The following is a 16521-nucleotide window of genomic DNA, read 5'->3' on the forward strand; positions in this document are numbered from 1 at the left end:
AGAAAAGTACTAAATATAACAACCCAGTAGCCTTATGGACTACTATAAATAATATTCTTGGAAACAATAAAGCTTCCCCAGAAAAACAAAATGTCAGAGTTGCCAACAACCCAGGACACATTAAATAACTATGCAAATATTCCACGCCATAATCACAAACCACTACACTCAGACTGCAACCTTAATTCAGGCCTCCACAAAAAAGCATCAACTATCATACACCTTCAGTTTCTAATCCATATCTGTATCCTTCATGAAATAAATAATGCTAATAAAACTAAAACACGGTTATACAGCAATAGACAATTAGGCAACAGATCTTCTAGAAAAGATAACACCTTTTATAACATTATAGCTGACAAAAGTCATAAATAAAAACCTCAAAGAAAGGCTCCTTCCTTGAGTCATGGAAGAATGCTAAAGTCATACCACTCCATAAAGGTGACAAGCGAAACAACACTGACAACTATAGACCAATAACAATTCTCTGTTCATTATCCAGTTTATGAACTTGTGACAATCAGGATCTGTTGTTCAAAACCCAGACTGCTGACCATGAAATAAAATGTGAGAGTCAGGGCCTATAGTCTCTCCAGCCACATCAGTACCAGTTAATGCGTGATGGATAACTGACCTAAAGCATATACTGAAACCAGAATATAGACAAACAGTAAAGATAGGGGAGTAGTACATGAAAAATCTGTTATGGTAGAATTTTTAGCTGAATCTAGAACAGATGCATTTGTTAAAAGAGAAATAATTAGTGGGGCATATAAAATATTGCATGATAACTATAAGAATCAATCAGGGACAATTAGAAACATTTGAAAAGAGAAACTGGAAAGGCAATTTACCAAGGAAAAATAAAAGTACATCTATGTGGCTATCGGGTATGCAATAAAGTTCAGAAGGTTTAGGATTTTTGTTTGGAAGTGTTTGCATAGATAGTTTTATACCCCAAAGAGACATCAGATACATTTTCTACAAACAGACAGCAAATGTGTGATGGGAAAGAGAAAGGTAACCTTTGCATAAAATTTTACTAGGTTTAGGAGATTAGGCCTGCCTTTCACAAAAACAGACTGAAGGAGGTTTATATCAGTTCAGTTGCTTTGCCTGCATAAGTAAATTCTGCTACGGTACATGCCATGCCTTTGAATGTATGGCTGGTGAGGCTCAAGGACCTATATCTACTTAGGTCTCCAGAAAGGCCACCATTGTGTAGAGGAGTCACAGTGTCTGTTTGTCAAGCATCAGGAACAAATCCTGTGTATAGGTTGAGAATGAACAGTTTACTTAGAGGATCAGACAGTGCATACTTGACACTGATGGGAATGCAACCTGGTATGTTATCTGGTCCCATAGAAGTTCTAGTTTTAACATTCCCCATAGATTGTAAGACTTGTTTCAATGTGATTTCATAGAAAACTAAAATTTTTGGAAGAGTGGTATCAATAAAGTGGGTAGGTGGGGTAAAGATAGCACTAGACATGTCTGCAAATGTATTGTCTGTATCCTTGTGACTGAAATATGCAATATCATTATGAATTAGCTCAATGCATTATTGGACAGTATTCCTTAATTTTCTGTCAAAACTGAATAAAGATTTGTAGTTTCCTTCAGTGTCTGTAGAAAACTTAAGTTTGTATTCTGCTTTAAATTTTCAGTAGTGCTTATAATTTGTCATATATTTCTCAGACCTTCAGGCCAGCACTTCTGGCCTATGGTTAACTAAGTTTGCAGATAACTGTAAACTGGATGTTGTTATTCAATCTTCAACCGACTCATACTTGCTCTAACATGGCTTAAACTATGTTAACAATTGGTACAAGGACAATGGGCTCAAATTAAATGTAAAAAATGCATACTAGTTCATTTTGGTGAACAAAACAGTTTAACTTACTGTACAGGAGATGTACTCCACCAACAATACTCTGATGTATGGGATCTGGGTACTCTTGTTGATAATTCCTTATCATTTTACCATCATATCCCCACAGTAGTTCAGAAAGCCTTTTATTTGGCTCATCTAATTCCCAAAGGCATCTGTACTAAATCCAAGTAAGTCTTAATTCCCATTTACTCATATCTTATCAGACCCATTGTTGAATATAATGCATATTTTGGCATGTATTTTCTAAACATTTCTTAAAACTTGAGAAACATCAGAGATTCATAGCTAAAAACAAGCCTTTTCTCTCTGCTCAGTCTCTTACAGACTTTTGCATGGAGATCTATGTCTAGAGTTCTGTGTCATGAAAGATCCAACCCTATTTGATCTCTTATTTCTTCTCAGAACTAATGGTACCTCAAATACTTGTTTATCTGTTGATGAAGGTTTAGTTCCTTTAACCAAGACCCATTGGCAGGAAAGATTCATATTCCAATATATCCCTCACCTCTGGAACTGACTTTCACTACATGTCAGGCAGGGAAGCAACCTTACCACCTTCAAGCTAAACCTAGATAACTGGAGAGACAGCCCCAAATAATTCTCTCTCAGTCTATCCTAACTTGCCCTCCTTGAGCCTGCAGAGAAATTTTGAATAAGATTTTTTGGCTATGCTTGAAATGGTCTTCAGACCGATTGCTAGCACTTACCTGCAAAGACATGAACCTAAGTTCCTTGCGGGTATATTTTGGTGTGATCTGCAGGGGGAGTGATGGGGATTTCTTATGACGATTCATTATTTTCCTCCTTTTGTTATACAGCTTACTCATATGTGAGTTCAACCTATAGGTTCATAGGTTCATAGGAGGTCACTAGGCTAATGGCCCTAGGGCCTTTATAAGCCTAGTCGTGTAAAAAATCATGTACTCTAATTGACCATAGTTAGATGGTCGTTGTTAGCAGAGCAGTTCTATGATCAGCACCGATGACCCCTGTTCATGACAGATGCCACCCCCTGAGTGAATTTACGGTCACCCATCCAATTGTCAAGGTTGCACTTACATAGGGTCATTGAGGAGCTCTGCTTCACATGAAATGGGAGCTTATTCCAGAGGAGTGGCAACCACTGTCTCTCCAACATGTTTTGTTAATGTCACAGGTTAGGTTAAGATCCTTGGAGTGGGTGACTTTTGTCTCATTTGATTTGCAGATGTGCAGCATTTCCATTAGGGCAGGGTCACAGACTTCTCTGTAGGCAAGTCACAGGTCACCTCTCAGCAGTCTGTATGATACAAAGTACAGTGACAGGGCTTTCAGTCTTTTCATGCAAGTCACATTTTGGAGGCCCTGGATTCTCATGGTTAGAAACCTCTGTGCTCTCTCCAGTTGCTGCAGGTGTCTGGTGAGATACATGCAGAAGATAGCATTGTACTTAATTAGTAGTCTGATAAGGGTCAAGTACAATGGAGTTGTAACCTTCTTAGTCTTGGATGCAATGCCCTTATTTGTGAGATGCACAGTATAGAAGGCTTTCCTTACCACTATGGACACATGGTGATTAAAGTTTAGATTGTTATCAACCTGAGTTCCCAAGTGTTACAACACTGGGTTTGAGCTTAGGGGGGTGCTGTCTATATCATAATTAGCAGGGGCTCCTTCTTTGTCAAAGCAGATAATGAGGCATTTTTTTTTTTGCGTTTAGTTTTAGTCCATGACTTTGGCACCAATCATCTGTCTGCATCAGTCCCTTCTGTAATATATTTACATTGTTGGGGACTCAGTGATTGAGCCCAATTTGCAGACATCTGCAAACTTGGTAAGCCACAGGTCATCTATATTTGCCTGGACCTCAGAGAAACAGATTCCAAACAGCAGAGGGCCCAGCACAGATCCTTGTGGTACCCGACTGGTAAATGGTCTACTGGTGGAGGTGGACTCCCCAGCTTTGACACTGTGCATTCTATTTTATTCTATCGGTGAGCCAGATGGCTATCCATCTAGTGATCTATGAGTTAATCCTCAGCTGGGAGAGTTTCTCTATGATCCCTGAGTGGGGGATTGTGTCAAAAGCCTTGGCTAAACTGAGATAGGTGGTGTGTACTGCTTTGCCCTTATCCAGGGTTTTGGTGACATTCTCAAAGAAGTCCACTGGGTTTAATAAGCAAAATATACCCTTGATGAAACCAAACTGGGTCGGGCCTGTATCCTTGTTGATAAGGTCCATGATGATTCTTTCCATGGTCTTGCATTTAAGGCCGGTTAGGCTTATGGGTCAATAGTTTCCTGGGTCAGTTGATGTACCCCTTTTTGTGCAAAAGGATTACTATTGCTGTTTTCCTCTCTCCCGGAACAAAGCCAGTGCTCAGGTTGTGGTTAAAGAGAGTGACATGCGGTTCTGCTAGGTCTTGTTTTAGATTGTTTAGCAAGCAAACTGGGATGTTATCTGGTCCCATAGAGGCCATGTTTTTGGCTTTGGAGAGTGCTTGTATGACCTGTTTTTGGAGATACTCAGTAGAACACTGGTGTCAGGAAAGCTTTGGGTTATAGCAGGTGGGGATTAGGGGGTGAAGTTATTGTCAAATCGGTCAGCTAGCAGGTTGGCAATTTCCTCAGCTTCAGTGTAAGTGATACTGTCCAACAACTGGGCATTACCTTTTAGGTTTTGGACGTAGCTAAAGAATGCCTTATGGTTGCCTTTAGCTAGGGATATTAATTTAGTCTCATAACTAGCTTTAGAGGACTTAACAAGATGTCTGATTTTCTTGTCCAAGCTGTGGAGGGTATCCTTCCTCTGTTGAGTAAGATCTGCTTGTTCTTAGATATCAGGTTCCTTTTTTTTTTTTTCACACGCTGTATTTGTTTGCTTTAGGAGCAAGTGTTGATTAGTATGCATGAGGCAATTGCTACATTGCCTCAAGATGTCCATGTCAATAAGGCAGGCTGGTAAAATTTGGGAAACTAACTATCTGTAGTAGCAGGTAATTCTTAAATACTAATTTGTGAGAGGGCAAATTAGATTGGCTAATGTTCTGGGATTAACAAGGGGACTTATTCTATATAACTTTAAGGATGGATTCATACCTTTCAAGTGTACCAATAGTGAGAACGCACCTCATTTGGGGTGCTCAAAAAGTTCATGTTCCTCGAAGTTCCCTCAAAGTTCCACATTGAAAGAGTCTGTCATCACATTCAGTGTTAGGAATTTTTAAGTGAAATCCATGGTGGATAGAAATTAATCATATTAATTAATTAAAGGATGATCTTTATGAGATAAATCACAGCATATTTTAACCATCCTATGACCTTCCTAGTTGAAGTTGTTAGTAAGCCATTAGTATGTGTTCCACATTTTGCCCATTTGTTCCATTATGAAGCGTAGTGTTCCTCATTTTGGAGATGGAAGGTTGAGAGCTATAGATGGATTAACAAGGGGACTTATTCTATATAACTTTAGGGATGGAAAGCGAGGCAACACTGCTCACTGCTCAGCTGAGTTGCCTGCAATGCAGCAGGGAACATGGAAGGGTCTCACTGACTGATGTCTAGGTAAAAAATAGTTTCTAGGCATATGCATCCGTACAAGTCACCACTAACCCCCATTGTGCAGTGCACAACTATATGCACATGTGAGGCTTATATACAGTTGTTTTAAACTAATCTGCCAATAGGAAATCACACAATGATCCTTCCTCTCCAGCAATCCACAGCTCAGACAGGCTATACTCCACACTATTCTGCCACAAGGGCAGGAGCCCTTTCTTAATGAAAGATGGCAGGATTTGAGTCTAAGTGTATGAAAAACAGATCTAGTCTATGCTAACTAAACAATATTTCAGTGAAAAAAAAAAAAAAGCGCAGGTAATAACCTCAAATGACCTTTTTAAATTTCTGTGCTACTCACAAGAAAGACACATCTGTTTTTTCCCTAGTTTAAATATGCAAAAGAAAACAGAATACAATTAAAATCACTTTAATGAAAACACAAATCTATATACAAAATTAGAAGAAAGCAATATAGCAATGAAAATTTAAGTAAGCAATATAAAGGAAAGCGTTGTCGCCTCACAGTAAGACGCTGTCCGGTTCAATTCTCAGCTAGTGCATCTTCTCAAGGAGACATGGACAATGACTAATTTTGTTTGAAGATTGTGCTACCAGGCTCTGGCAAGCTGGTAATTTTAAAAATCAACTGCTCAATCATTAGTGGACCAGAGTTCACAGCTGTGGCTTACCCCAACCGAAAAGCTCTAAAGACACAAACCAAACTATCCTACCCTCCTCCACAGCAGTCTATGGTAGAGTCTGAGTGAGCTTTTCCGTAAAGCTTTGACATTTTTTTTTATTTTCACCACTTAAATACATGGTTTACTTCTCAGGCTCCTCAGGTTCATTTCATGCAGGTAATTAACTTTAACTGACCTGTACTAATTTCTGTGTGGCTTCCACAAGAGACACCTCTGTTTTTTTTTTTTTTTTCTAGTTTAAATATGCAGCAGAAAAAACTGAATACAAATTAAAAACGACAGGGCTGGGATTCATAGGTTCATAGTTGTGTACTAGGAAGCTAATGGCTCTGGGACCTTATGCTTCTACCCATAGGATTGGCACTGCCATCGACTGGCCACTCAACTTAGCGTTCCCAGTGCCTCTGTTGAGTAGAGCCACTGGAGGATCCCCAAGAATTTACTATTTCCAGGTATCCATTTGTTAAGATTTCTCTTAAAGAGGGTCTGTGAGGTGCTCTGTTTGGACATGCGTATGGGAAGTCTATTCCATAGCATAGGCAGTCTCTGGGCTATGAAACCTGTCCCTCCAGCATGTTCTGTTGATTGTGTTAATGAGTTTGAGGTCTCTGGAGCGTGTGGGTGAGGAGGGATTGGGATTTCTTTAGCTGTAGCATTTCTGCACAGAGCTATTGTCAGACATGGCTTTGTGTAAGTCAAGCAGAGACCAAGTAGGCAATATGAGAGAGAGAATAGTCAGAGTTTTTTTGGAGTCTGTCCATATAGGACAAAATTTTTAAGACTCTAGGATCCTCTTTGTGAGGTAATTTTTGTGGCCTTCTCTCCAGTTATTGCAGGTGTCTCGTATGGTTCATGCCAAATGGGGCATTGTAGAATTTTACGATTTAGCCTAAATAGGAAGAGTAGTGGGAGACAATGACCCTTTTCTTTCTGGATGCAAAACTCCTTAGCAATGAGATGTGCCATATAGCACTCTTCTGACTACAGTGGCAATCTGTTGGTCAAGCAAGAGAGGTTGCTGTCACGTCTGTAAAGTTCCCAGATCTGTTATAATGCCTTCTGTGTTCAGTGTGACTACCATTGATTCTGGTAATTCATGGGAACCGGATTTTCCCAAAGGGGATGATGACACATTTTTTGGCATTGAGCTTAAGGCCATGGTTTTAACACCAGTCGTTGGTCTCAGTGGGAGGCCTTTTGTAGGATGTCAACATCACTTGGGGAGATAATAATAGCTCCCAACTTGCAGCATAATTCAGAACTTTGTCAGCCAGAATCCCTTCGTTGGCCTGACTTTAATCAGAAGTAGATAGCAAACAGGAGATGACCCAGTGAATGAACCATGAGACTCCACTTCATGACTGGTCAGTAGTCTGACTTGGAGTCAGCTACTTTCACACTGTGGGTTCTGTCTATGAGCTGCCAGTTTGCAACCCCACCTAATGATATGAAAAAAGCTGATGCCTAGCTTAGTGAGTTTTTCTACAGATTCCTAGAGTGGGGAATGGCAGTACTGCACAAGGCCATGGCTGTGATCAAGGTAGGCTGTATGAACCACCTTGCCTTCATCCACAGCCTGGGTGATCTGACTCCAAGCGAAGTTGACCAGGTTGAGCAGGCATGATCTACCCTTTACAAAACTAAACTGTGTGGGATCCAGAGTTTGGAGGTTCCCTATATTCTTGTTTATTAGGTCCATGATAATGCATTCCATAGCATTGCATATCAGACTCATCAGGCTAACTGGGCGATAGTTTCCAGGGTCTGTAGTCACTCCTCCTTTGTGGAGAGGGTTGACTGTAGCAGTGCACTATTCTGTAGGCACAAAGTCTGAGGTAAGGCTGTGATTGGAACAGGGCAATACAGGTGAGGTGCCAGTTCATTTCTGTAGTTCAAGTAGAAGAATGTTACAGCTAGGATAGTGTCAGTGTGCCATAGATAGCTGTACTATTAGCGTTGGGGCAGTGCTGTTTTAATCTGTGCAGCAGGTAATAGTGGGTGACTGGCAATCTACTGGTATTGTGGGATTGGTCCTTAGGAGAGCTTAAAGTTGGCACTTTAAATCTGGTGCAGCCAGTATATTGCCAATATCTGTTGGCTCGTAATAAGAGGTACCATTATGCTAGTTGCTCAGAGTAAATCGTTGGGTAAATGTCAGTAATAAGGAGATTTCTTACATAACTATAGAAGGTATGTTGTGGTTGTCTCTACTATCTGCTGCAATTATGTTTTCATAGCTACCTTTTTAGAAGATTTAATGAGGGATCTCAACTTTGCTGGAGGCTGAGCAAGGAAAGTTTTTCAATCTGAGACTTCACTCTTATTCCCCACGCTCAGTTTCTCTACTTTGTTGTAGAGTTTTTTTATGGCAGTAGGACCCACCAGATTGGCTTCCTTTTTTGGAGGAGAGTAACTCATAAAGTTAAAATAACTTTAGAGAAATACAAGTTTTTGTCTTATTCAATAAGCCCCAAATACTTACATAGACTTAAAAAATAAAACAAAAAGGTTGAATAAACAAAACCATATCAAAGAAATCGTATCTCTAAGGAAAAAGAAGAATGTTTCTAGTATATGAGAAATACTAGATGAATTTAGAAATCACTTTCACAAAATTAACCATAATAACATTAACATGGAACCTAAAGATAAAATAAAGGAGTTTATAACCACAAACATGAATAAAAAGCTTAATAAACAACAGATTAAACTATTGGACAAAAGTATTTCATATACAGAGGTTATTACACAAATAAATAAGCTTAAATCAAACAAAGCACCGGGTAATGATGGTATTATACCAGAGATATATAAAATCCTTTCTAAAAGTACATATTCATTAATACATAAGGTTTTTATTTTGGCCCAAACTGAGTTAATAACCCCCCCATCTTGGCAATATACATTTATTTCGCCAATTTTAAAACCTAATAAAGATCCAACTGGATGTACTTCATATTGGCCTATCTCATTACTTAATGCTGATTATAAAATGCTTATGAGTATTTTTGCTGATAGATTGAAGACAATCATCCCCGGCATTATAGATATAGATCAGACAGGCTTCATTGTAAATAGAAATACTTTTGATAATATAAGAAGAACTTTAACATTAATTGATTTTGCAAATAGGAAAAAGAAAGATTTAACACTTATTAGTCTTGATATAAGTTCAGCATTTGATTCAGCAAGTTGGGACTATCTGTTTACCTTACTGAAGTGCACAAACTTCTCAGATGCATTTGTAAATCTAATTGAGCATTTATACAAAGCAACATTGGCTTATATTAAGGTAGGAACATATGTTTCACAAAAAATACCCATTTTTAAAGGTACAAAACAAGGATGTCCACTTTCTCCACTATTATTCACTTTAGTAATGGAGCCTTGGCTAAGTTGATCAGAAACAGTACTGACATAGAGGGTTTTGAAATAGATGAAAATACAACATCCAAAATTCAACTTTTTGCAGATGATGTTCTAATTACATCAGCAGGATCTAATTCTTCTATGCAGTCTCTATTTGATAAAATGATGAATTTTAAAAGTATTTCTGGTTTAATATTCAATGAAGAAAAAAATAAAATACTACCTATATATACACGAAAAAATATTCTCATTAGTGATTTTACTAAATATGTACCCAATTCAGGTCAGATAACTTATTTAGGTATAATGCTATCTAAAGATATTAAATCTGTTATATATAATAATTATAATACCTGTTTTCTTAATATACAAAATCTTTTTAATACCTGGAATAATATGTTTTTTACTATGGAGGAGAGACTTACAATTATTAAAATGATAATATTCCCCAAGATTTTATACTTAATACAATCAATAATACTTCCACCTACAAAAATAATTATCAAGAAACTGAATACACTAATGTTAAATTTCCTATGGGCACCTAATAGACCTAGGATTGCATTAAAGAAACATACTAATAGCTGGTCTCAAGGGGTATTTCTTTTCCAGACTTTAATTTATATACTATCTCTTCTATTGTAAAAGTTATTACTTTATTAATAGATCAGTCATATGTCGCAAAATGGAAAGATTATTGGGAGCTAATTAGTATGCACTTCATGAAAATCTCCTTAACACATAAAAATATGATTGTAAATAACTCCATGTTATGGTTACTAAAGGAATTTTGTACTTCACCTATTACACCTAAACATATGGTTTGTTACCCATTAAATATTATTATTAGCTATCGTAACTTTATATTCATGCACCCTAAGTATAGGGAATGGAATTTTATTATATTCCCTATAATGTATACTCAGGGTATGCTTTTGTCATCTACTTCTGAAGGAACTCATTTAGCTATAGATAATGATCTAAAATACTGGTATCAGTTGATATCTGATAATAAAGTTAAAAAATCTAGATTTCTTAAAACAAGAATTTGATCTAGGAGAAACTTGCTGGTTAGAGGTTCAGACCTTTAGACAACATCTCATTGATAGAATAGATCTAATGTCTATAACAGTTAAAGAATCTATTCCAACACTGATTGATTACTTGATATTAAATTTACAACATAAAGTTTCTGATAAAGGTAAACTTTCATACATACATAAAATTATCAGACAAGAAACTTTTTACAGTGTAGATACATACTGAAATTATTTCACTTCTATTAATAGGGACCCACCAAATCAACAAGATAAACAATATATATTGAATCTGCCTATAGAACTACGCCTTCCATTGTCTGGAGACTTTATACATGGAAATTTTTACATAGATCTTTTTATACACCTTTGATGATGAATAAAATAAATAATAAAGATAATCTATGTAAGAGATGTAATGTAGAAATTAATGCTGACTGGGCTCATATGTTTTATGACTGTATAAAATTGAAAGAATACTGAAGTCAATTAATGAATTTTGCAGGCTCTTTTACAGATAATTTCATTATTTCTAAATCTCTTATATTATTCAACACACCTGTACCCCAAAGTGTTAAAAGGTTAAGCTTCCCTTGTTATGGTCTATTCTAGCAGTGGCTAGGAAAATAATAACCAGAAATTGGATTTCAGATACACCTCCTTCGTTCAATAAATTTAAAAATGTTATGAATATAGTGTGCCATATGGAAATAAACACAATTAGGTCAAGAACAACTAGAAAAACATCTTATTATATTGTATGGGATAATTTACAAAATTTGTTAAAAAAATTCTAATTTCAATAGCATGGTATTTTAGTTTAATTAATTGATCTGATTGTAGTGGATGTCTTTGTAAATACTTTAGTTGTTTTGTTGAATATTATAATAATATCTATTTTTAATTACTTGTATAAAATTGTTATGATATTTCTCTTATATGTTAAAACAATAAACCTGTTTGAAAAAAAAAAAGATGTCCATGTCAATAAGGCAGGCTGGTAAAATTTGGGAAACTAACTATCTGTAGTAGCAGGTAATTCTTAAATACTAATTTGTGAGAGGGCAAATTAGATTGGCTAATGTTCTGGGATTAACAAGGGGACTTATTCTATATAACTTTAAGGATGGATTCATACCTTTCAAGTGTACCTCATTACGAGGAACGTACCTCATTTGGGGTCTTAAAAAGTTCATGTTCCTCGAAGTTCCTCAAAGTTCCACATTGAAAGAGTCTGTCACACATTCAGTGTTAGGAATTTTTTTAAGTGAAATCCATGGTAGATAGAAATTAATCATATTAATTAATTAAAGGATGATCTTTATGAGTAAATCTAGCATATTTTAACCATCCTATGACCTTCCTAGTTGAAGTTGTTAGCAAGCCATTAGTATGTGTTCCACATTTTGCCCATTTGTTCCATTATGAAGGTGAGTGTTCCTCATTTTGGAGATGGAAGGTTGAGAGCTATAGATGGATTAACAAGGGGACTTATTCTATATAACTTTAGGGATGGAAAGCGAGGCAACACTGCTCACTGCTCAGCTGAGTTACCTGCAATGCAGCAGGGAACATGGAAGGGTCTCACTGACTGATGTCTAGGTAAAAAATAGTTTCTAGGCATATGCATCTGTACAAGTCACCACTAACCCCCATTGTGCAGTGCACAACTATATGCACATGTGAGGCTTATATACAGTTGTTTTAAACTAATCTGCCAATAGGAAATCACACAATGATCCTTCCTCCAGCAATCCACAGCTCAGACAAGGCTATACCCACACTTTTCTGCCACAAGGGTGCAGGGGAGCCCTTCTTAATGAAAGATGGCAGGATTTGAGTCTAAGTGTATGAAAAACAGATCTAGTCTATGCTAACTAAACAATATTTCAGTGAAAAAAAAAAGCGCAGGTAATAACCTCAAATGACCTTTTTAAATTTCTGTGCTACTCACAAGAAAGACACATCTGTTTTTTTCCCTAGTTTAAATATGCAAAAGAAAAGAGAATACAATTAAAATCACTGTAATGAAAACACAAATCTATATACAAAATTAGAAGAAAGCAATATAGCAATGAAAATTTAAGTAAGCAATATAAAGGAAAGCAAGACCTGTGGAGGTGGTGCTGCGGTAGCATTGTCGCCTCACAGTAAGACGCTGTCCGGTTCAATTCTCAGCTAGTGCATCTTCTGCGTGGAGACATGCGTGAATGGGCGTACCTTCATTGAAGATTGTGCATCAGGCCTGGCAAGCTGGTACGTAAAAATCAACTGCCAATCATTAGTGGACCAGAGTTCCGCTGTGGCGACCCCTAACCGGGAAAAGCCGAAAGACACAAACAAACTATCCTACCTCTCACAGCAGTCTATGGCAGAGTCTGAGTGAGCTTTTCCAGTAAAGCTTTGACATTTTTTTTATTTTACCACTTAAATACATGGTTTACTTCCTAGCTCCTCACTCATTTCACAGGTAATTAACTTTAACTGACCTGTACTAATTTCTGTGTGGCTCACAAGAGACACCTCTGTTTTTTGTTTTTTTTTTTTCTAGTTTAAATATACAGCAGAAAACCGAATACAATTAAAACACAGGGCTGGATTCATAGGTTCATAGTTGTGTACTAGGCTAATGGCTCTGGGACCTTTACAAGCCTACCCATAGGATTACACTGCCATCGTGCCACCCAACCTTAGTTCCCAGTGCCTCTGTTGAGTAGAGCCACTGGAGTGATCCCCGGGGTGAATTTACTATTTCCCATCCATTTGTTAAGATTTCTCTTAAAGAGGGTCTGTGATGTGCTCTGTTTGACAAGTATGGGAAGTCTATTCCATAGCATAGGCAGTCTCTGGGTTATGAACCTGTCCCTCCAGCATGTTCTGTTGATTGTGTTAATGAGTTTGAGGTCTCTGGAGCGTGTGGTGAGGAGGGATTGGGATTTCTTTAGCTGTAGCATTTCTAACAGAGCTGGGTCAGACATGGCTTTGTAAATCAAGCAGAGATCGCCTCTAAGTAGGCAATATGAGAGAGAGAATAGTCAGAGTTTTTTTGAGTCTGTCCATATAGGACAAAATTTTAAGACCTAGGATCCTCTTTGTGAGGTACTTTTGTGGCCTCTCCAGTTATTGCAGGTGTCTCGTAAGGTTCATGCCAAATGGGGCATTGTACTCGATGATTGGCCTAATGAGGGAAGAGTAGTGGGAGACAATGACCTCTTTCTTTCTGGATGCAAAACCCTTAGCAATGAGATGTGCCACATAGAAGGACTTTCTGACTACAGTGGCAATCTGTTGGTCAAGAAGAGAGGTTGCTGTCAGTCTGTGTTCCCAGATCTGTTATAATGCCTTCTGTGTTCAGTGGACTACCATTGATCTGGTAATTCATGGGAACCGGATTTTTCCCAAAGGGGATGATGACACATTTTTTGGCATTGAGCTTAAGGCCATGGTTTTAACACCAGTCGTTGGTCTCAGTGAGGCCTTTTTGTAGGATGTCAACATCACTTGGGGAGATAATAATAGCTCCCAACTTGCAATAATCTGTGAACTTTGTCAGCCAGAATCCCTTCGTGTTGGCCTGGACTTCACAGAAGTAGATACCAAACAGGAGATGACCCAGGAATGAATCATGTGAGACTCCACTCATGACTGGTCAGCAGTCTGACTTGGAGTCAGCTACTTTCACACTGTGGGTTCTGTCTGTGAGCCAGTTTGCAACCCACCTAATGATATAGAGGTTGATGCCTAGCTTAGTGAGTTTTTCTATGATTCCTGAGTGGGGAATGGTATCAAAGGCCATGGCCAGATCAAGGTAGGCTGTATGAACCACCTTGCCTTCATCCACAGCTCTGGTGACTGACACAAGGAAGTTGACCAGGTTGAGCAGGCATGATCTACCCTTTATAAAACTAAACTGTGTGGGATCCAGAGTTTGGAGGTTCCCTATATCCTTGTTTATTAGGTCCATGATAATGCATTCCATAGCATTGCATATCAGACTCATCAGGCTAACTGGGCGATAGTTTCCAGGGTCTGTAGTCACTCCTCCTTTGTGGAGATTGTTGACTGTAGCAGTGCACTATTCTGTAGGCACAAAGTCTGAGGTAAGGCTGTGATTGAACAGGGCACACAGGTTAGGTGCCAGTTCATTCTGTAGTTCATGAAGAACACAGCCAGGGATAGTGTCAGGTGCCATAGAAGCTGTACTATTAGCGTTGGGCAGTGCTGTTTTAATCTGTGCAGCAGTAATAGTGGGTGACTGGCAATCTACTGGTATTGTGATTGGTCCTTTGGGGGAGCTAAAGTTGGCACTAAATCTGGCAGCCAGTATATTGCCAATATCTGTTGGCTCGGTATAAGAGGTACCATTGTGCAGTTGCTCAGAGCAAACCTGGGTATTGCTGTGGAGATTCTTTACATAACTATAGAAGGTATTGTGGTTGTCTTTACTATCTGCTGCAATTATGTGTTCATAGCTACCTTTAGAAGATTTAATGAGGGATCTCAACTTTTGTTGAGGCTGATAAGGGAGTTTTTCAATCTTGAGACTTCACTTTATTCCTCATCAGTTTCTTACTTCTGTTGTAGAGTTTTTTTATGGCAGGGGACCACCAGATTGGCTTCCTTTTTTTGGAGGAGAGGGTCTTAGTTCTATTGGGTATGGTGAGATCCATGCATTTGTGTACGTGTTCGTACAGTACACTGGTGTATGAGTCGGCAGCCATGCAACTATTCTCCATTTGCATGGGTGCCATTAAGTTTGCCACCTCTGTTTTAGGAGCCCAAAGTTAGCTCTGGAGAAGTTTTTCATGGTGGTTACCTTTGCCGGGGGGGGGGGTGGATTTCCAAGGTGATTAGTTTGTGGTCTGATCTAACCAGGGAGGAGTTGACTATTGATGTAGAGCAACAGTTGTCCATGTTAGTAATGACCAGGTCAAGGATGTTGCTACCTGTAGTGGGGGTAAGAACGAGCTGGCACAGGCATTGGAATTAATGAATTCCAGGAAATGTGGGGTAAGTGTATTGGTATTTGAGTAGTTTTCCCAGTTAATGGTGGGGTAGTTGAAGTCACCCAGTATGAGAGTGTTAGGTTGGACCCTAATATTCTTCAGGGTGCTTAGGAACATGGAGTGTGAGTCTTGGGACATGGTTGGGGACCTATATCAGGCTATGACCTGAATCACTGTCTTACTCAATGTTAGCTGCACCTGAAGTATCTCTGATGCGCTATGTCAGTCTACCAGTCTGGAGGTGTGCACATTCTTTATGAATATGTAAACATCACTGCCTTTGTTTCTGTCCAAGTTCTAGGGCCGAAAGGGGTGGAATGAGTTATAGCCCGGTAGTGCAGGGGTGCTTTCTGCTGCTTTGAATCAGGTCTCTGTTACAGCACAAATGTCACTGTTCTCCATTTTAAGGAGTGCTTCGAGCAACTGCATTTTGAGATTTAGACTTCTAGCATTGAGCAGCATGACCCTCAGATTCCATTTGTTTGTAGCTGTTACAGTGGTAATTTGGTCTTTGGAACACCACATAAAAAAGGCACTATAGGGGTGGCAAGAGCATTGGCCAGTATCTGGAAGCCCAGGGGTGACAGATGCAGGCCATCTCTGGCAAAGCATCGAGGTCTGTCAATCATGTCATCCCAGGCAGACAGATACTGGATCCAGATAGATACTGGATCCCTGCAGAATGAACAACTTATTTATGTGCTGCTATAACATTCATGATAGTGCATCATTTTGCCTTCAAGAAACAGCTCTACACATTGTGTAGATCTGCCAAATAAAAATAAACAACACAGTAAGCTAATTAAAGGATAAGTAGCACAATTACATGGAACTGAAACAATCCAATATCTTGGAGCCATTCAGGAAGCTATAAAGTAACCATGGAGTGATGGTATGGCCTTTGACTATGAACACCAAAACATATTAGAATACAGCTACCATAACACTTAGGAAAAAAAGTAATGTTGGGGGGC

Source organism: Protopterus annectens, chromosome 9.part0 (genome assembly GCF_019279795.1).
Source record: "Protopterus annectens isolate FY-2018-M chromosome 9.part0, PAN1.0, whole genome shotgun sequence".
Classification (NCBI taxonomy): Eukaryota; Metazoa; Chordata; order Ceratodontiformes; family Protopteridae; genus Protopterus; species Protopterus annectens.